Genomic DNA, 13,490 nt, shown 5'->3' on the forward strand with positions numbered 1-13,490 from the left:
CGATTTGGTGAGATCGAGAATGGATTGTTGCTGCACCAGGGCCCGGGTCCTAAAATGAGGCACAGCCCTATGCTTAGACAATTTAAAAGTCAGCCCTTATAGTCTGGAAATCCCAAGTGCAGAGATGAGTTTTGGGCTGATTTTGCTCGCTCTCGCACAATATTCATTCCTCTCCCTGGTGTCTGCCGTTCTGTGAGAGTCACGGCAACTTTGCCCTCCTAATATGATGAAATGGGATCAAGGCTTGGGCCCACTCCTTTGTCATCTCTGCGAGGTGGATCTAGGGAGTCAGTGTGGTTCAGAATGCTGTCATTTGCATGATGTGAATTTTTCTCCCCTTTCTCTGCACTGTGTAATTTAGAATTTAGAATTAATTTAAAATCTTAGATCTATCCCACAACGTGAGGGAGTAAAAATCATAGCATTATAACTCAGTTGCAATGTACAGACATGTGAATTTAAAAGTCTAATGGCTTGTAGAAAGAAGCTGTCCCGCAGTCTGTTGGTCCTGGTTTTAATGCTGTGGTACCGTTTGCCAGACGGAAGCAGCTGAAACAGTTTATGGTTGAGGTGACTGGTGGCCTCGATGATCTTCCAGGCCTTCTTTCTGCACCTGCTGCTGTAAATGTCCTCAGTGGAGGGAAGTTCACATCCACAGATGTGCTGGGCTGTCCATACCACTGTCTGCAGTGCCCAGCGATCAAGGTTGGTGCAGTCCCCGTACCAGGCGATGATACAGTCAGTCAGGATGCTCTCAATGGTGCCCCTATAGAAGGAGTTGAGGATCTGGGGACTCAATGCCGAACCTCTTCAGTCGCCTGAGGTGGAAGAGACGCTGTTGTGCTTTTCTTGCCACAAAGCCGGTGTGTACAGTCCAGGTGAGAACTTCATTGATGTATATACCAAGGAACTTGAAACTACTCATTCTCTCAACTGCAGACCCATTGATGTCGATCAGGCCAAGCCTGTCTCCATTCCTCCTGTAATCCACAATCAGCTCTTTTGTTCTCTAGGGAGAGGTTGTTATCCTGGCACCACTGTGTCAGGGTGTCAAACTCTCCTCTGTAGGCTGTCTCATCACTGCTAGAAATAAGGCCGATCGATGTCGTGTCATCTGCAAATTTGATCAGCAAATTGAAGCTTTGTGTGGCCGTACAGTTGTGGGTATAAAGGGAGCAGAGAAGGGGACTCAGAACACAACCCGGGGAGGGGGGTAACTGTGTTGAGGGTCAGAGGGGCAGAGGTGAGGGAGCTCATCCTTACCAGCTGTTGGTGATGTGATAGGAAGTCTATGATCCAGCTACACAAAGCGGGGTGCAGGCCGAGGTCTCTGAGCTTCCTATCAAGTCTGAAGGGAATTTTGGTGTTGAATGATGAACTGTAGTCCAAGAGCAGCATTCTCACTTAAGCATTCTAACATATGTACCCCTTTTCTCCAGGTGAGTGAAGATGGTGTGTAGTTCTGTGACTATGGTGTCATTGGCAGACCAGTTCCGTTGTTAGGCAAATTGTAGGGGATCCAGTGTGAGTAGTAGCATGTTGCAGATGCAGTATTTAACTGTCCTCTCAAAGTATTTGTTTATAATTGAGGTGAGTGTGACAGGGTGCCAATCGTTCAGGCATGTGACCTTGGTTTTCTTAGGTACAGTGATAATGATGAACGATTGGAAACAGAAAGGCATTAGACACTGGGAGAGGGAGAGATTGAAAATGTCCGTAAACACACTTGCCAGCTGTTCAGCACACACTTTGAGGACATGCCCTGGGATGCCGTCTGGCCCCCACTGCCTCGCAGTTGTTGACACGTTGGAATGTTCTTTGTACTTCATCCTCAGAGATGACCAAAGTGCAGGTCTTGCTGGCGGCTCTCCTCTGGGGTTCAGTCGTATCAACCCCGAAACGAGCGTAAAAAACATTTAGCTCGTCTGGGAGCGAGGCGGCAATGTTGTCTGTATTGTTGTGTTTCCTCTTGAAGTCCGCGATGGTGTGCAGTCCTTGCCATACACAGCATGTGTCTTTGCTGCAGAGTTGTGACTGGATTTTGTCCCTGCATTACCGTTTCGCCACCTTGACAGCTCTACGCAAATCATCATGGCATCTCTTGAGCTTCTGTCGGTCTCAGCGCAAGGCTTTCTCCCTTACACTGAGAGCAACATGCACTGAACTATTCATGGTCTTACTTTTTTTAAAATTGGGTTCTTCTGTTTTTTTTTTGTTTTCTGGCTGCCTGTAAGCAAACAATCTCAAGATTGTATAATTTATATGTTCTTTGATAATAAATGTACTTCGATAATCATTTGATAAGGGTTTGAGGCTGCAGAGTTCTATCTTTGAGACCCACTGTCGACCATGGATATTGCAACACAACTGTCCACATGATATGCAAGCCAGGGCAGTACAATATGGAGAGCAAGCTGTTACCCATGTAGCAGGCTCCCCCTCTCCACACACCTGATGAACCCAAAAGAACAGCACTCATATGCAGTTTGGCACCAGCAGTATCACAGGAGTTGCCAGTCAGCATTGAACTCAATGTAGGACTGCCTTAGGGACTCCAGCTTCAGATTTTCCTTCAGAGTTTACTCACAAAGCCATCCCCATGAGTGGGTCTAGTCGCAGGGCAGCGAAGGTTTGAGGTCAGAGTTTCTTTCTCCTAGATGAGCTACCAACCACAGCTGACAAGCTCCATCAGCCCTAAGTGACTGGTTTTAAGACACCAGTAACCCACCTTTCCCCTTCTCTTGTCGTTGAAACGGTTCTGCTAAGCCATATGTGAAGGCCAGGAGCTGGACTTGATTGTCAGAGGCTATTTGATATGCACACCATTGTGAGCATTTAGTAGGTAGTGGGAGCTTATCTCCAGTGCCACCCCCAGCTATAACAACCTTAAGGAACCAAGTTCTATTGTAAAACCAGAAGATTCAAGTTGATTTCAATGCCAGTCATAAGTAATGATTATCCCTTAGATACTTTGCAGCTCTGCTATGAACAGACATTATGCTACTGCGGGGGAGAAATGACTGAATGAACAATTGCTATTATCATGTTACTCAGGTGTGCTATTTTTCTGGAACCATTAACATAAGCACAAGATAAAATTAATGACTGTGGGATCCAGCCAGATTATGTGCTCAAATCTCTACAGTGTGTCCTGCGGCCATAACCATCTGACTCCAAGATAAAAAGCATTACTGAATGAACAAAGAAGATTACAAAATTAAAATCAAACACTCTCCCCATTTCTTATTGCAAAGAATATAGTTTAAAATATTGTGCTATTTTAATGCTTTAGATAAAGAGCTGTCTTGTTCTTGAAATATATACTATCCATATTTTCTGTGCTCTTCAGAAGTCATGTGTACACACTCACCTAACACTGGGATAGGCTTCGAGTGATCAGTTAGGTGATAGGCCTTCTGAGGCTTGACCATGGCATGTCCTTGAGGGTAAGAATAGGATGATTTGCCAGATGAATCTGTGGCTAGGGACTTGGTGCAGAGGGCAGGGTTTCAGACCTGTGGATCCTCTGGGAAGGTATGACCTGTACAAAAAAAAGGGGCTACATCTGAATTTGAGGAGACCAATACCCTTGTGGAAAGATTTTCAGAAGCTATTGGGGAGGTTTTAAACTAGTTTGGATGGGGGATTGGAACCAGATTGATAGGTCAGAAGATGGGTCAGTTGGTGCACAGGTAGATGTAGTGTGTAGAAAGTCTGTGAGGAAAGAGAGGCAGTTGACAGGGCAAAACTGCAGTCAGTAGCATGAGTTAAAGTGTGTCTATTTCATTGCAAGAAGTATCAGAACAAGTGTGATGGACTTAGAGCACAGGTCAGTAAGTAGAACTACGATGTTGTGGCCATTATGAAGACTTGGCTGTCACAATGGCAGTAAAGGCTGCTGGTTGTTCCAGGCAACACACACAAAATGCTGGTGGTTCACAGCAGGCCAGGCAGCATCTATAGGGAGAAGCACTGTCGACGTTTCAGGCCAAGAGCCTTCGTCAGGACTCACGAAGGGTCAGTCTTGATGAAGGGTCTCGGCCTGAAACATCGACAGTGCTTCTTCCTATAGATGCTTCCTGTCCTGCTGCGTTCCACCAGCATTTTGTGTGTGTTGCTTGGATTTCCAGCATCTGCAGATTTCCTCGTGGTTGTTTCAGGGTTTCAATGCCTCAAACGGGACAGGGAAGGAGGTAAAAAGAGGTGGGGGAGTGGCATTGTTAATCAGGGATAGTATCACAGCTAAAGAAAGGGAGGATACTGTGGAGGGATATCCTACTGAGTCAGCGAAGGTGAAGTGAGAAACAGGAAATAAGCAATCACTCTACTGGGAGTAAAGATAACAGGGGTGTTGGGAGACTTGGGAGTCATGGGATATTTCAACTTCCCTAATATTGTTTGGCACCTCCTTGGTGCCAAAGGCTCGGATGGGATGGAATGTGTTAGGTGCATCCAGAAAGGATTCCTGTTTCAATATGTAGACAGGCTGATGCGAGGAGAAAACATACAGGACCTAGTGCTAGGCACTGAACCAGATCAGGTGTCGTATCTCTTGGTGGGAGACTATTTCCGAAACAGTGATAGCATCTCCCTAACCTATACTACAATGGGAAATGGTGTAGGAGCAGAAGGTGTGGGAAAGTATTAAATGGAAGAGGGGGGAATTATGATACTATTAGGCAGGTACAGAGAACAGAGGAGCATAAACTGGGAATGGATGTAGTTAGGGAAATGCAAAACAAAACTGTAGAGTTTGTTTAGGGAGCACTGGCAGGAGGGTTCTGTACAGTTTGTCCCATTGAGGCAGGGAAAGGATGGTAGGGTGAAGTATTCATGGTTGAAGATTTGTGGAACATCTGGAGAAAAGAAAGAAAGAACCTGCTTAAGATTTTGGAAGCTAAGATTCATAGAGTCTAGAGTGTTACAAAGCAGTCAGGAAGGAGCTGAAGAATGGATTTAGGAGAGCAAGAGGGGAGTATGAGAAGGCCTTAGTGAGTAGGATTAAGGAAAATCCCAAGGTATTAATACACATTTGTGAAGAACAGAGGGATAGCTAGATTGAGGGTAGGACTCATGCCTGGAGTCAGAGGAGGTAAGAGAGGTCCTTAAAGAATATTTTGGTTCCAAATTCACCAGTGAAAAGGGCCTTGACATTTGTAAAGCAGGTTGATATGCTTGAACATGTTGACATTAAAAAAGACGATGTGTTGGAAATTTTGAAAAACATTAGGATAGATAAGACTCTGGGGCCAGATGAGATATATCCCAGGTTAGTATGGGATGCAAGCAAAGACACTGCTGCATCTTTGGCAACAATTGTTACGTCCTCACTGACTACAGGAATAATACCCTATGATTAGAAAGTAGCAAATTTGTTCAAGAAAGGGAGTAGGAATATCCCTGGGAATTATAGACTAGCGTGCTTTACTTCAGTGGTGGGGAAATCATTGGAAAAGATTCATATAGACAGGATTTACATGCATTTGGGAAGCATAGTCTGATCGGGGATAGTCAGCATGGCTTTGTGAGGGACACATCATGCCTCACGAGCCTGAATGAATTCTTTGGAAATGTTACGAAACACGTTGAAGGTGGAACAGTGGATGTGGTGTATATAGATTTTGGTAAGGCATTTGGTAAGGTTTCCATGGTAGCCACATTCAGAGAGTCAGAAGATGAAGGATCTGGGGAAATATAGCTGTGTAAATATAGAATTAGCTTGCTCATAAAAAGCAGAGGGTGGTAGCAAATGAAGCATGTTCTGCCTGGAGGTCGGTGGCCAGTGGTGTTCTGCAGGGATTTGTTCTGGGACCTCTGCCCTTTGTTATTATTATACTATAAATAACTTGGATGAGGAAGCAGAAGGGAGGGTTGGTAAGTTTGCAAATAACACAGAGGTTGATGGAGTGGTAGATGGTGTGGAGAGTCATTGTCTGTTGCAGTGGGACTGACAGGATGCAGAGCTGGGCTAAGAGGTGGCAGATAGAGCTCAAACTAGAAAGCTGTGAAATGATTCTGGTTGGAAAGTCGAATTTGAAGGCAGAATACAGAGTGAATGGCAGGATTCTTGGCAGTGTAGAGGAACAGAGGGATCTTGGGGTCTACGTTCATTGAGCCCTCACAGATGTTGTGGGGGTTGATAAGGTTGTGAAGTAGGCACATGGCGTGTTGGCCTTCGTTAGACAAGAGATGGAGTTCAAGAGCCGTGAGGTAACGTTGCAGCTCTATAAAACTCTTATAGACCACACTTGGAATATAGTGCAGAGGAGGTTTACCAGGGTGTCTTTTGGGCTAGAGGGCATGTCTTATGAAGATATTTTGGGCAAGCTTAGGGCTCGCTCTTTGGAGTGAAGGATGATGAGAGGTGAATTGATAAAAGTGTACAAGATGATAAGAACCATAGATCGAGTGGATATCTAGAGACTTTTCCCAGGGAAGAAATGCCTAATATAGGAGGGCACAACTTTATGTTGATTAGTGTAAAGTATAGGGGGAATGTCAGAGGTAAATTCTTTACACGGAGAGCAGTGGGAGCATGGAAGACTTTGCCATAGGGTGGTAGTAGAGGCAGATAGATTAGGGACACTTAAGGAACTCTTAGAGAGGCACATGGATGATTGAAAATTGGAGAGCTATGTAGGAAGGTTGAGATTGATCTTAGGATAAGTTAAAAGATTAGCACAACAGTGGTACGAAGCACCTGTACTATGTTGTAATGAGCTATGTTCCATGGTCTAAGAAATTTTAAGGAACTGTGAAAAAAAGTCTTCATTTGCAAATTAGTCAACTTTCTTCCAATTGACTCTCTCATAAATCTTCACTAACCACATTGAATAACCAACCACAGACTCACAGAGTTGTGCAGCACTCAAACAATTCATTTTGCCTGTCATGTCTATGTGCTGTTTTACCCATTTGCACTAGTCCCTTTCATCCACTTTAGGACTGCACCTTTTTATGCCTTGCCTCTGTGTGTGTGTTTAAATGCTTCTGAAATTATATAGTTATACCTGATTCCACTGCCTTCTGAGGCAGCATATTCCTGATATCAACTGCTTTCTGTGTTTAAAAACTTAACCCTCAGATCACCTTTAAATCTTACACCCCTTATCTTAAAATTATGACCCTTGTTTTTGATGCCCTTATCATGGAAAAGATGTATTTGACTATATAACCTACCTATGTATCTCGTAATCTTAATTACTTCCATCTGGTCAACTTTCGACCTCCTTCTCTCCAGTAAAAGCAAGCACAGTCGTAACTAAAATAATCTAATCCTGAGGACATTCACCTGATCCAGAGGAGAATCTCCAGCACAATTACATCCCAGAGTGATAATAGTTTTCAAAATGTTTTGCAAAATTAGTATCAAAGGGAAGGAAGAGGAAATTGGAAACTTTTCCTCAACTCTATAGCAGGTCTATGGCTCTTGCCAACCCTCACTCAAACCAGACACTTTCAATCCCCTTCTCTTTTGACGGCTGCTCCCCACTCCCATTAGCGTCTTACATCTCATTCCAAATTTAATTATTGCTGGAAAATCAGAATCAGTTTTAATATCACCGGCATATGTCATGATATTTGTTAACTTTAAGGCAGCAGTACAATGAAATACATGATAGATAAATATAGAGAAACAAGCTGAATTACGGTAATATATATATGTTTATCAAAAAGTTAAGTTAAAGTAAATAGTGCAAGACAAAACAGAAATAAATAAAAAGTAGTGAGTTAGTGTTCATGGGTTCAATGTCCATTTAGGAATTGGATGGTGGAGGGGAAGAAGTTGTTCCTGAATCACTGAGTGTGTGCCTTTACGCTTCTGTACAAAGATAACAATGAGAAGAGGTAGTGGAGGTCCTTAATGATGCACGCCACCTTCCTAAGGCCCCATTCCTTGAAGATGTCTTGGATAGAAAGGATGCTACCACCCATGATGGAGCTGACTAAGTTTACAAGGGTCTGCTACTTACTTAAGTCTTGTGCAGTAGCACCCCCCCCCCACCCCCCCCCCCCACATTACAGATACTGATGCACCCAGTCAGAATGGTCTCCATGGTACACTTGTAGAAGTTTTTGAGTGATTAAGTTGAAAATGACATATAAAGTGCTGTGATCCATGAGCCTTAGGAAATTTAAATGACACTCAAGGCCCAACTTTCAAAGTTATTTAGCTCATTTCACAACATTGCCTCAAAAGTAGATTATCCAATCAGAAACACAAGATATTCTACAGAAGCCTGAAATGTCAGTGAAAAGTATTTGAATTTCAGCTACCAGATTGTCATAATGCTGGCCATTTGATTTTCTAGATTCTGCTTGTTTATTCTGTATAGGGACCACCAGCCTATTGGAGATCAAGGAGCTGCACTCAGCCAGAAATTTGTTTAGTCCAGTCAAACATTTTAGAAGTTCTACAAAATAGTCTGATTATGTTTAATATAAAGAAGACATTAAATGTACAATGAGTCACATATACAAAGTGATTTTTGTGAACTCAGTCTTCCTCAATGTTCCATAGACTCAAGCTGGTCCTTTATGCTGTGTCTTCACTGTGTCATGTAGGAAACAAAGCAGTCAGTTTTCATTCTGCAGACTCCCAGAAAATACAGTGAGACAGGGATCAGAATAAATGCACCTGATTGAGGGCCTCAGCAGTACCTAGGGATTATTTATATCTGCCCCAGAGATTTTGTGTTATTTGTTCCCACGATGCTGGCATCATTAGCTTGCAACTTCAGCTTGGATCCAGTTCAGTAGCCGTAAAGCTGTGTTACTAAATTTCATGGTGCCTGGCACGGAATTTGTGAGCACTGTGCATGTTGAATTGGGTCCAGTATGACGCAGCCAGCCCTATCAATAGGTTTGCCTGATTTCTTTTGTATCCCTAGCCTTGTGCTGAATACCTCACAGGTGGGCCTTCAATCAAAGAAACTGCTGTACTCTTGTGAACTGATTATTTAGTTATTAAACAGCCAGCTTTCACTATCTCAACAATATTATTTTCAGAGTTGCTTTAACACTTGTGCTGTGATATTTTTAAGGAGGAAAGGGCAAGTGGAATTTATCGGAGTTGCCACTGTGTGTCTCCTTCAGGCTGCTGCATGGCAGGCCTTAAAGGCCGTAGGTAATGGTGCTCCTTTGTTGAGGTCGATAAAGCACAGCCTGTCTGCATTCTGCTGCCATTTGAGGAAAATGAAGAGAAATCAGCTGCTGTATGGAAGGATTAGGGGGTGCAAATGCTGAGTGACATGTGCTTTGAGAAACACGGATGTCAGGACTGTCCCGACATATACTCTAGGCCAGGCCTGCAGAAGTGTTGAGTGACTCCTGTGAGGGTTCAGCATTTGTTGAACTCTCCCCTAAAAAGCATGACTTAAGCATAGGCAAAGAAACCGCTGTATGAGAAGTGCAAGATGAAATGTCTCTAAATAAAAGTCGAAACAGAAAGAAAGAAAGCAGGATTAGGTCATCTGACCCTGATCTTGCTCCACCATTCAATATGATCCTGGCTAATGTTTAATCGCAAAATCCTGCTCTTTACCATTAAAACCAAGTTTATACTCTCCGTTCAATGGTCATGAGGCAAAATAGGTTAATGAAGTACTTGTATAAGGGAGCCAAACAAAGCAGAGAGAAGAAACAATTCAATTGTCTTTTAATACCGATGGCAACTGTCTTACATAAAGTTCCTGATTTATAGAGGCATTGTGTGTCTGGCATGCAGTTCTGATACTCCAAAGACATCATGCTGATAGTCCCTAAATAATTAAAGATCAGACCCTTAATAAGCAGAGCACACAGTTGGTGAACGAGCTTAAGAACCATAGATACTTCACAAATGCCTTCTCAAATTTGCTGGAGTTATTTGGCAGAGAGAGAGAGAAAATAGATTCTCTGTTATTTTTTGCTATCTGTCTTCCAAAACTTTCATACAACTTTTTAGCACTTTGAATATTTTGTATGCATATTTAGTAGATAGATAGATACTGCAGAATGCAATCCACTTTGGCTGCATCTGCATCTGAAACTACTGTAGACTTATTCGGAGTTTGAAGTAATTTAATTCCAGATATCACGAAGCCTGGCCAGGTAGTAAATCATAAATGCCAGAGGTTCTGCAGATGCTGGAAATCCAGAGCAACATGCACAAAAAAAGTTCCACAGGCCATGCAGCATCTATGGTTAGGAACATTTCAGGCCAAGACCTTACATCAGGACTGAAAATGAATGAAAAAGAAACCAGAACCAGAAGGTGGGGGAGAGGAAGGAGCAAGTACAGGAAGGAGACCTTCACCTGCAGTATCACACTGTCATACGGAAGATGAAGTTTGCATTGTGGGTCAGATCTCCTTACCGGTTAAGAACATCTCACAATGCCTAATGGGCAAAGCTAACCCAACAGACACAAGCATTCAAAATCCATCTCCCAGCTGGTAACCTTTCGAACAAAAAGTTTTTTGAGTTGAACTCAGTATGGTATCTGATGCACTACACACACATATTTCTGCTGCAATCAAACTGGATGCTGCATTGTTGAGGGAATTAGTATGTACATAATTAGTGACCAACAGTTCAAAGATGTACCAGTTGGTAAGTTAGTTGGTCATTATAAAAACCATACAATTCCTCTTGGATTACAGTATAACTGGGTAAATTAGCACACAAGTTCCTGGAGTATAACAAGGTAACAGAGGAGGGAGGTTGAAGAGAGGAAACACACTTTTTCTCAGATATGATCACAGCAATCAATAGCCTGTAACTTCCCTTTCGGAGCTGAGCTTTAGAACCACCAATACGACCTGGCATTTTTGTGGTGTGAATTGAAGTCCTGACAGTTCAGGACAGGTGAGTCACAGCGTGTATAGGCCGTATCAAGGCAGCAGGGCCCAGGACTGAGAGCGAGGAATGAGCTAATGCTTGGTCATTGCTGGAACTGACTTGGAGGTGATTCGATGCGACAGAGCCGAGGAAAAGCAAGCAGAGCTGAGGCAGAGTTGTGGAGGCAGGCCTGGGCCTAGGCCCGAGAACATGGACAGATCTGAGGCTTGATCGATTTAAGCGCTGGGCTGAATTGTAAAGAATTGAGGCGGTGGGATGTAGGCCCAAGAGCAAGGAAAGACCCAAAAGTTGGATGATTAAAGCACCAGAGCAGATTGAAAATGTAAGGTTGGGCCGGAGGCGAGGGATGGACCGATTCAGCTTGCTGCTCCGTAAGGTTTACTCATTTTTGCACTGCACTGAGGCTGTGGCCTGCTACTAATGGGCTCCAGAATCAGCTGTGGTGATGACTGGCTTCATGGATGTGGACTCTCTTTCGTGAACTTCAGTTCTGGATATTAGCTGCTTACTTTTATTGTTTGTACAATTTGCTTTCTTTCTACATGTTGTAATGTGAGTATTATTAAAAGTGAGTTAATACTAATCGGGAAGCTGTTGGTAGCAAGAGGCGGGATCCGGGGTTGGCGGGGTCTTTACTTCCGCTCTTTTTACTCCCAGTATGCATTGTATATCGTTCCTCCACCCATGCCGCACGAGGTACCTGGAAGCCTCGGTATTGTAAATATAATTTGCCGTCCCAGATAAAGATGCTCTTTTGACCATCAAGTTGTTGAGTGGTCTTTTTGTAAACTAGAAGTTACCACATATTTTTGGCGACGGGGTAAACTAGTTTTGTGGACAGGTCGGCCCCGTTTTCAATCAGGAGCTTTGAGTGGGCAAGGAGCCTCGTGTTCAGATGGCTGCGTTAGGAACGGTCGGTGTGTTCGACAAGCAAATTGAGGAGTAGCCTGAGAACGAGGAAAGGTTGGCCCACTAATGGAATTACTGAGGAGGCTAAGAAATGCTCTATTCTCCTGAGTGTGTGTGGGGCAAAGACGTACAGGCTGATATGGAACTTAGGCTGATGCGGAAACTGGGAGAAATTCCATACGACAAACTGGTCAAGCTCGTGGGGAACCATCACAATCCAAAGCCATGTTCAACGGTTCAAGTTTCACAGCCATGTCCGGAAGCCAGGTCAGTCTGTGGGCGCTTTTGTGGCCGAGCTTCGGCAGCTGTCGGAACATTGCAATTTCAGAGCAGGGTTGGATGACATGCTCCGTGATAGATTAGTATGCGGCATTAATAATGACGCCGTACAATGCCGCCTGTTGGGGAAAACCCCACCGTTGACTTTCAAGACAGCCCTAGAGATTGCTCAAGGCATGGAGATGGCTGCTAATAATGCCAAGGATATACAGAAAGGATATGGGGGGTCGCAGTCGACGGCGGAGCTTCAAGTCAGGAGGGAGACTGGTAAACAGGCAAAGCAGGTGGAATGTTTTCGGTGTGGAGGAACGCACTATGCAAATGTTTGTAAATTCAAAGATACTGTCTGCCATGCTTGTAGTAAGAAGGGACATATAGTTAAAAAGTGCAGGAGCATAAAGGGTAAGGTTAAGCCTGGGCAGGGGAAAGCTCAACAGACTCAGGCAGCCACACACCACCTAGAAGAAGCAGATGAAGAGGCAGCGTGTGCCTACAACGTGTTTGGGGTGGAAACAGATGAGGGACCACCTGAACCATGTTATGCCACAGTCACTGTCAAGGGAAAGGACATTAAGTTCAAGATTGATTCAGGGCTACTGCATCAGTCATTAGTGAAGAGACCTACAGGAGGACATGGGGATCCAACCTGCCTCCCATCAGACCATCTAAGCTCCAACTCAGGACCGATACGGGGCAGCCCATACCTCATTTAGGGGTGTTATATGTGGATATTTCGGCCGGGGGCCAGAAGGCTGAAGCCAGGCTGGTGATAGCTAAGGGCAGTGGGCCCAGTCTTCTGGGCCGCGATTGGCTTTTTTCAAAGTCTGGCTCAACTGGCATGAATTTAAATATGCACACATGACGGAAGATGAAACGTGCAGATGAAGTCACCGATGGCGACGTGAGTGACAGACATAGTCCGGACACATTGGAGAGTGAGCTCGCAGCGCAGCTTGCGGTTCTTCAGCCTTTTACAGGAGCAATTGAAGTTACCCCCTCGGCACTGAAAGCCAGCACGCCATTTCTAGTACGGTGAAGCAGTGACCCAGCTCTTGTACCACCTGCCCAGTCACAGCAAGGTGCTTCTCAGCCTGATGATCCCGCTAACAGGAACCTGCATGTGAAGCCAATTGTAACAGTAGCAAACAGGGCACCCGCAGACGATGTAAGAACAGAGCCTCCAGGACCACCAGACAAGCATTCAGAAAGCACTCTAAATGATTGGACAAAGAAAGTAGAATTTTCTGGAGGCGGTGGCCCCCTGGGAATCCATGAGGTGCCTTTTAACTCTACGCTGAGTGGAAGATTCCTTGGCCTGAGTATTTGTGGTATTGAAGAGAACAGCCGTTCAAGAAAAGAGAACCTGCTCCAGGAGAGTGAATGTATCATCAAAATCAATGACTGTGATTTAACAGACAAGACCTTTGTTCAAGCACAAGAGGTTTTCTGAAACGCATTGC

At 44.2% G+C, this 13,490-nt stretch overlaps 1 pseudogene; it reads right to left on the minus strand.

Annotated features, from left to right (window-relative positions):
• Nucleotides 1-218: 218 nt before the first annotated feature.
• Nucleotides 219-13,490, minus strand: part of LOC140737554 (uncharacterized) — a 28,174-nt pseudogene continuing 14,902 nt past the window's right edge.

This window comes from Hemitrygon akajei, chromosome 13, assembly GCF_048418815.1.
Source record: "Hemitrygon akajei chromosome 13, sHemAka1.3, whole genome shotgun sequence".
In the NCBI taxonomy this organism is placed as follows: domain Eukaryota; kingdom Metazoa; phylum Chordata; class Chondrichthyes; order Myliobatiformes; family Dasyatidae; genus Hemitrygon; species Hemitrygon akajei.